This window comes from Bubalus bubalis, chromosome 1, assembly GCF_019923935.1.
Source record: "Bubalus bubalis isolate 160015118507 breed Murrah chromosome 1, NDDB_SH_1, whole genome shotgun sequence".
In the NCBI taxonomy this organism is placed as follows: Eukaryota; Metazoa; Chordata; class Mammalia; order Artiodactyla; family Bovidae; genus Bubalus; species Bubalus bubalis.
Window position 1 is genome coordinate 102,494,991 of NC_059157.1, and position 9,168 is coordinate 102,504,158.

Sequence of the window (9,168 nt, forward strand, 5' to 3'; positions counted from 1 at the left end):
CTGCGTGGATCACAATAAACTGTGGGAAATTCTGAAAGAGCTGGGAATACCAGATCACCTGACCTGCTTCTTGAGAAATCTGTATGCAGGTCAGGAAGTAACAGAACTGGACATGGAACAACAGACTGGTTCCAAATAGGAAAAGAAGTACTTCAAGGCTATATACTGTCACCCTGTTTATTTAACTTCTATGCAGAGTACATCATAAGAAATGCTGGGCTGGAGGAAGCACAAGCTGGAATCAAGATTGCTGGGAGAAATATCAATCATCTCAGATATGCAGATGACATCACCCTTATGGCAGAAAGTGAAGAGGAACTAAAGAGTCTCTTGATGAAAGTGACGAGGAGAGTGCAAAAGTTGGCTTAAAGCTCAACATTCAAAAAACTAAGATCATGGCATCTGGTCCCATCACTTCGTGGCGAATAGATAGGGAAACAGTGGAAACAGTGGCTGACTTTATATTTTTGAGCTCCAAAATCACTACAGATGGTGACTGTAGCCATGAAATTAAAAGACGCTTACTCCTTGGAAGGAACGTTATGACCAAACTAGACAGCATATTAAAAAGTAGAGGTATTACTTTGCTAACAAAGGTCTGTCTAGTCAAAGCTACGGTTTTTCCAATAATCATGTATGGATGTGAGAGTTGGAGTATAAAGAATGCTGAGCATCGACGAATTGATGCTTTTGAACTGTGGTGTTGGAGAAGACTCTTGAGAGTCCCTTGGACTGCAAGGAGATCCAACCAGTCCATCCTAAACGAGATCAGTCCTGAGTGTTCATTGGAAGGACTGATGTTGAAGCTGAAACTCCAATACTTTGGCCACCTGATGCGGAGAGCTGACTCATTTGAAAAGACCCTGATGCTGGGAAAGATTGAGGGCAGGAGGAGAAGGGGATGACAGAGGATGAGATGGCTGGATGGCATCACCAATTCAATGGACATGAGTTTGGGTGAACTCCAGGAGTTGGTGGTGGACAGGGAGGCCTGGTGTGCTGCAGTCCATGGGGTTGCAAAGAGTTGGACACAACTGAGCAACTGAACTGAACTGAAGGAGGCAAAATACCTGTACTTGGAAAACGACAAGATAATGATAAAGAAATTGGTAACCACACAAACAAATGGAAAGATATACCATGTTTGTGGATTGGAAGAATTAAAATTGTTAAAATGACCATACTACCCAAGGTGTGCTACAGCTTCAGTACAATCCCAAACAAAATACCAATGGCATTTTCACAGAATTAGAACAAATGTTCCTAAAATTTGTATGAAAACACAAAAAACCCAAATAGCCACATATATTTTTAAAAAGTAGAACAAAGCTGGAAGTATCATACTCCCTTATTTCAAACAGTACTATGAAGCTACAGTCATGAATGCAATATGGTACTAGTACACAGATACACAGATTAATGGAACAGAATCAGAACCCAGAAACGAGCTCACACTTATATGGTCAGTGAATCTACAACATAGGAGGCAAGAATATACAAGAGCAAAAAGACAGCATCTTCAATAAATTATGTTGGTAAAAGTTGGACGGCTATATTCAAAAGAATCATACTGGACTACTTTCTCACACCACATACAAAAATAAGCTCAAAATGGATTAAAGATGTAAATGTAAAACTGGACAGCATAAAACTCCTAGAAGAAAATATAGGCAGTAAGCTCTTTGACATCAGTCTTAGCAATATTTTTTTGACTCTGTCTCTTCAGGCAAGAGAAACAAAAACAAAAATGAACAAATGGAACTACATCAAACTAAAAAGCTTTTGTACAGTGAAGGAAACTAACAAAATGAAAAGGCTATCTACTGTTTGGGAGATTTTTCAAACAATATATCGGATAAGAGGTAAATATCCAAAATACACAAAGAACTCATGTAACTCACCATCAAAAACAACCCAATTAAAACTGAGAATAGGACCAGAATAGACATTTTTTCCAAAGAAGACATAGAGATGGCCAGCAGGCACATGACATCAGGATCAGCATCGCTAATCATCAGGGAAATGCAACTCATGACCACAGTAAAATATCACCTCACACTTGAGAATGGCTCAATAGAATGGCTATTATGAAAAAAACAACAAAAAAATGTTGGTGAGGATGTAGATAATAGAGAACACTTATGGAGATGTACAGCCACTATTGAAAATAGTATGTAGGCTCCTCTCAAAATATTAAAAATAGAACTACCATATGATCCATAAATTCTGCTCATGGGTATATATAAAAAAAAAATGAAAACAGAAATTTGAAAAGATATGTGCCCCTATGTTCATTGCATCATTAATTGCATCATTATTTACAATAGTCAAGATATGAAAGCAACCTAAGGTCTCATTAATAGATGAGTGGATAAAACAGATTTTGTACTATGTACAAATCTGTACTATTTGTACAGATGCACTCTTGCTAAGTCACTTCAGTCATGTCTGACTCTTTGCAACCCAATGAACCTAGCCTGCCAATTTCCTCTGGAACCTGGATTGAATTCTCTAGGCAAGAATACTGGAGTGGGTTGCCACTTATTACTCAACCATAAAAAGAATTAGATATTTCCATCTGTGACAACATGAGTGAACTTAGATGGTATTATGCTAAATGAAATGTCAGACAGAGAAATATCAATACCATATGATTTCATTTATATGTGGAATCTGAAAAGCAAAACAAAGAAACAAACATAACAAAATAAAAATAGTCATAGATACAGAAGGCTGCCAGACAGGATAGAGTGGGAGGATGAAAGAAATAGATTAGGGAGATAAGGATGTAGAAATTTCCAGTTACACAATAAATGAATCAATCACAGGTATGAAAGGTATAGTGTATAGAATATAGTCAATAATTATGTAAAATCTTTTTATGGTTTAGATGATAACTAAACTTATTGTGGTGAACATTTTGTAATGTATAGAAATATTGAATCAGTATGTTGCACACTAGGAACTAGCATAGTGTTGTAGGTCTATTATACTTCAAAAACAAACAAACAAGCTCATAGTGAAAGAGATCAGATTTGTGGTTGCCACCAGCAAGAAGGTGGGGGAAGAGGGAATTAGATGAAGCTGGTCAAAAGGCACAAATTTTCAGTTATAAGATAAATACTAGGGATGTAATACATACCATGATAAATATGACTCATTGCGACCCCGTGGAATGTAGCCCACCAGACTCCTCTGTCCGTGGAATTTCCCAGGCAAGAATATTGGAGTGGGTTGCCATTTTCTTCCTGACCCAGGGATTGAACCTGAGTCTCCTGCATTGAGAAGCCCAATTAATGTGATACTTCACATTAACAGAATAAAGGATAAAAATCACATAATCATCTCAACACACTATAGAAAAAACATTTGACAAAATTCATCATCCTTTCATGATAAAAACTCTTAACTAGGAATAGAAGGAAAGTATCTCAACATAATTAAGGGCATATATGAAAAGCCCATAGCTAACATCACACTCGACAATGAAAAAATGAAATATTTACCTCCAAGATAAGGAACAAAGCAAGGATACCCATGCATGTCTCTTATATAGTACTGGAAGTCCTAGCCAGAGCAGTTAGGCAAGAAATAAAAAGCATAACAATCAATAAGGAAGAAGTAAAACTGTCCCTTTTGCAGAAATGGCATGATCTTACATATAGAAACCACCGCCCCCCTCCAAAAAAAAAACCTGTTGGAACAAACAAATTCAATAAAGTTATAGGATATGAAATTAATAGACAAAAATTTGGTGTTTCTACATATAAACAACAAATTATTTTATTTTCCAAAAAGAAAATTAGGAAAAACAATCCTATTTATAACATGTCCGACTCTGTGCAACCCCATAGACAGCAGTCCACCAGGCTCCCCCTTCCCTAGGATTCTCCAGGCAAGAACACTGGAGTGGGTTGCCATTTCCTTCTCCAAATAGCATCAAAAGGAATAAAATTCTTAGAAATATATCTAATTAAAGAGGTTAAAGAATTGTAGGTTATCATATTAAGTGAATTAAGTCAGAGAAAAACAGATATTATATAAGATCACTTATATGTGGAATCTAAAAAAGTAATATAAGTAAATTTATTGACAAAACAGAGTTAGACTCACAGACATGGAAAACAAACTTATGGTTACCAAAGGGGATGGCGGGGACAGAGGGAGAGAGATAAACTAGAAGTTTGGGACTAACATATCTTCACTACTATATTTAAAATAGATTAACAATAAGGACCTACTGTGTAACTCAGGGAAATGTATTCAGCATCTTGTAATAAACTATAATGGAGAAGAATCTGAAAAAGTATATATGTGTGTGTGTGTGTGTATACACACACACACACACACACACACACACACACATATATGTATGAAAGTTGAAAATGTTAGTTACTCAGTTGTGTCCAACTTTTTGTGACCCCCATGGACTATAGCCCTCCAGGATTCTCTGTCCTTGTAATTCTCCAGGCAAGATACTGGAGTGGGTTGCCATTCCCTTCTCTAGGAGATCTTCCCAACCCAGGGATCCAACCCTGGTCTGCAATGCAGGCAGATTCTTTACCATCTGAGCCACTATGAAAGCTCACACATATGTATGAATGTATGTATGTATGTATAGTATATATAAATGAATCACTTTGCTGTACACCTGAACTAACACAACATTGTAAATTAACTACACTTCAATTTTTTAAAAAATTTATTGGCGTGTAGTTGATTTATACTGTTGTATTAGTTTCGGCTGTACAGCAAAGTGGATAAGTTATACATATACACATACCCACTCATTTTTAGATTCTCATATAGGTCAGTACTGGAGGAGGGCATGACAACGCACACCAGTATTCTTGCCTGAAGAATCTTGTGGACAGAGGAGCCTGGTGGGCTGTAGTCTATGAGGTCACAGAGAGTCAGCTACAACTGAAGTGACTTAGCACACATGCATAGTTCATTAGAGAACATTGAGTGTAGCTCCGTGTGCTATATGGTAGGTCTTTATTAGTTGAAAGTTAAAGTGAAAACTATAAAACATTTTAATGAAAGAAATTAGAGAAAACACAACAAATGGAACAACATTCCATGTATATGACCTGAAAGGCTTTACATTGTCAAAATGCCAATTTTAAAATTCTTATGACCGATCTGTCATTTTTCAGAATTTTTTCCATCTTGTATTACATTTTTATGTCTATTTCCTAAACATATACATCTTGGCATAATTCTCACCTATCTCTCAAAATCTCATTATCTATTCTCTTAATCCCTTCCATAAAGATGTGAATTATTAAATTATTTAATTATAAACATACAATTTTGAAGAATTTGCTTTTTTTTAGGCAGTTATAAGTTTTGATGAGTTATCCTTTCTGTTTATCTTTCCATGTAGCGTCTACCTGGACTAATTTTTTCTTTTTTATAGAATACTTCTTTTGAAAATATTTTAAAGGAGAATCTCAATATAATTTCTGAAATTTCTATGCTTAACAAAATGTTGTTTTCATCCTGCTATTTTATAATATTTTGCTAATTTAGGTCACAGTTCTTCAGTAGATTTTAAGAATTGAGGTCCAGCAAAATATCACCCACAAAATATCATCTATGTATTTGGGAGGAAAAAAGAATAAAGAAAGTTTAAAAATAAAGTGATAGAAAAAGATAAAACTGGCAATGTCAAAGAATAATCTAATAAGGGTGTACGTATGTTTAGGAAAAGTCATGTATAAGAATGTTTATAGAACACTATTAATAATAACCCTCCCTAAAATGGAAAACAAATGTCTAGTAACAATGGTATAGATAAATAAATGTGGCATTTAAAGAATGGGGTCATATACAGCAGTGAGAATGAGTGAGACACAATTACATGCAATAACATGGATAAAATTTTCAAATCTACTGTTGAGTAAAAGAACGATGATACAAATGACATCATCTATGATGCTATTTATATGTAGTTCACAAACAGGTAAGTCTAGCCTATGATGTTGAAAGTAAGAGAGTGGTGGAAAGGTGGTAGTGACAAAAAGGGTAGTCAAAGAGAGGACAGGCTCTGATGAACAGGGCATGGCAAGTTTTTATGTGCTTCTGGCTATGCACGTATATTCACTCTATGATGAATACTGGGTGCTTATGATGTATGCATTTCACCCTGTGAACAACACATTTGATAAAAAATTTAAAGTATTTTTAAAAATAATACCTTTGTAGTAGTTGTTATAAAAGACAAAGTAGAGTTCAGAGTTATTTTTTCTTCCATATTTTGAAAGTGAATTCATTGCCTTCTTGCATCTGGCGCTGCTTTGTGACATTTAAAGTTACTTTGATTCTTTTTCTTGGTGTCTCTACTTGTCATGTTTGAAGCTTTAAGAGTTATTTTTTAGTTTCCTTAATTTGACCTTTAATTTCGCTATATAAATTACCTTTCTCTTATGTATCTTGTTTGCCACTCCATGAATATTTTAGTCCTTTCAGTGTTTGTTTTTTCTGGAAAAAAAATCAGTTATTATTTTATTTACTGCCCTGGAATTTGCAGCCTTAAGTATAATAGAAGCTCTGTCCCAATACCTTGTCGTAGGTGTGGTGGTCAGGGGTGGTGGTCGGGAAAACAGAAAAGGCTATAGGAATTGAACACTTCATTGATCTGTCTTTTGTTTAAGAGCCAAGAACTCCGAAGCTTGTTAAAATAAGAAATATCCTCATCATCAATGCAAGTGGAAGAAAATTTCTCACAGCAGAGAAAAAAAAACCACACAAACCCAGTCACATCAATAAGGGAGAGATCATTACAGCATTGACGGTTTAAATACATAATTTGATTCTGGATACAAATAAATACAAATACACATGTATACCTGTGGCGGATTCATTTTGATATTTGGCAAAACTAATACAATTTTGTAAAGTTTAAAAATAAAAGAAAATTTAAGAAATTAAAAAAAAAAATACACATTTGCTTTGCAAATTTTCTATTGGTTAAATTTAGCCTCAAAATATCTGGGTTTTCCGGGACGGTAACTGGGGAAACTAACATTTCTCAAAAATCATTTAATACTCTGCGTGGACCACAATGCAGCCGGCCATTCCTCCAAGCACCACGCAGTCAGGCAATTCATGTCTTCCCACCCACTCCTTTCTCTTTCTTTGTCTGTATAATGAAAATGAAAACAATGTATCTTTTTCCAAAAACTTGCTCAGTCTTCCCAGTTGAAACCTCTGAAAACGGCGAAACGCGTTGAAGACGGGAAAAGATGAGTACTATTTAATCTCCCTTTATACCTCTGCGTTGGTGGGTAGGGGGAGGCTGGTAGAGGAGTAAGGGGCGGGGCCGGAGCCGGGGCGGAGCAGGAGGAATTCAGCTGTGAATCCGTGGGGAACACGTCGTCTTTGCTCCGCGGAACAGGAGGGGCTTTGCCTGGTCCGGTGTGAGATCCCTCCAGGCTTCTCAGCAGCAACCAAATAACCTGCGCGGCCAGGAGCGAGGATGCAGTGTCTGGTGAGCTGGGCCAGGCGTGGAAAACAGGGCGCAGGGTGGGCGACTCCTCTCTGGTGGCCTTGGGGCGATATCAGGCTGCGAACGCTAGGCTGCGGCTTTCCCCTCTCTGATTCAGAGCTGGGATTCCCGCTTGCGCTTTCCTCTCAGTTCTAAACCTTGCAGAGAAGCGGATCTTGCCTTCCACAGCGGGGTTTATAGGCCATACCTCCATTCCTAGGGTTGCGATTATCTGTCGCGGTAAACTGGAAACAGGATGCTGCCAGGTGCGGGCTCCGGAGACGCTTTCTCCGATCGATCACTGACATCCTTGTAGAAGAAATGAGCCTGGAGGCAGACGCTGGCTGCGTGGATAGAGGGTGCTGTATTGGCTCCATTTTTGGTCCTGAAATCTGGGGTGGGGTTGCAGAATTTCAGGATCAGGCTGGCTCCTCTGTGATGCTCCAGCCTCTTTCTGTATCCTCTGGGCCTTTGCCGTGGGAAGCCAAAAGGATCGGATAAATCAGAGTTAAAACCCAGGGTATCCGTGAGAAACAGGGATTTTGTTATCCAGGATCTAGGTATATGACAAAATGAAGGAGAGGATTTTCATTTACATTGGTAACTGATATAAAATAATTTAAAAATCCAAATACAAGTAATGCCTCAAGGTAATTTTTTTGCATATGGTTTGTTGGCTAGACTACACAGTTATTGCCTTCCTTAACAAAGAAGAATGGTGGCCTCCCAGCTAGTGCTTACTGAATGCCAGGTGCTCTTAATCTTCACCACTGTCCTTCAAAGAAGGAGTTATTACCCAGTTTTACAAATAAACAGGCAGACAGGTGAATTTTTTCAAGTCCATATGACTGTGGCAGCTTCAGGATTTGAACTTACAAATTTTCAGGGGAGGGGCAGTGTAGCTGTCAGGTAAGACCCAGATCTCTGGACTCTGGCCCTCTTGGCAAGGGTTATAAGTGGACTTCTCTACTTCCATTATTGTGTGATCTGATTAATGAATTTTTTAAGCTATGTAACACATACTGGCATTTACCATGTCTTGGCACCCCCTCCAGTACTCTTGCTTGGAAAATCCCATGGACGGAGGAGCCTGGTAAGCTGCAGTCCATGGGTTCGCTAAGAGTTGGACACAACTGAGCGACTTCACTTTCACTTTTCACTTTCATGCATTGGAGAAGGAAATGGCAACCCACTCCAGTGTTCTTGCCTGGAGAATCCCAGGGACGGGGGAGCCTGGTGGGCTGCCTTCTCTGGGGTCGCACAGAGTCGGACACGACTGAAGCGACGCAGCAGCAGCAGCAAGAGATATGGGTAGTTACATGAGATGATGATGTGGCTTATGACCCTGAGATACAGAGAACAGTGTACTGTAAAGGCTGTGTCCTCAGATTTAGAAAAGTGCAATCATGTTGGTGGGCTGTGAACACCCCAAAGATCCCCTCTTTGAAGGGGTGGGCCTGGCACCTGTGGGAGGTTTTGTGGGTCCTAAATGAGAGAATCCTCAGGGGCACAGTTGCCCCTGTGAAGGTTACTCGCCAAGGGAATATCGTGGAAGATGGGCACGTAGATTGTGTGGTGAGAGACCCTGAAGGGGTGGAATGTAGGGAGTAAACAATTGGCCAGGTGGCAGTGATCAGGCTCTCGCCTCACTCCACTCAAATCCTACAGCTGGGATT

At 38.6% G+C, this 9,168-nt stretch overlaps 1 long non-coding RNA gene across 2 annotated transcripts; it reads right to left on the reverse strand.

The window, feature by feature from the left end:
• Positions 1-3,216: 3,216 nt before the first annotated feature.
• Positions 3,217-7,873, reverse strand: LOC123333306. 2 transcript variants are annotated; one of them, XR_006550604.2, is made up of 3 exons: positions 6,568-7,873; positions 6,423-6,486; positions 3,217-3,275 (listed from the first exon to the last, which is right to left on the reverse strand). It is a non-coding gene; the product is annotated as an uncharacterized LOC123333306 (long non-coding RNA). The 2 variants fall into 2 exon arrangements; XR_006550603.2 differs by having other exon boundaries at positions 3,218-3,275; positions 6,203-6,486.
• Positions 7,874-9,168: the final 1,295 nt, after the last annotated feature.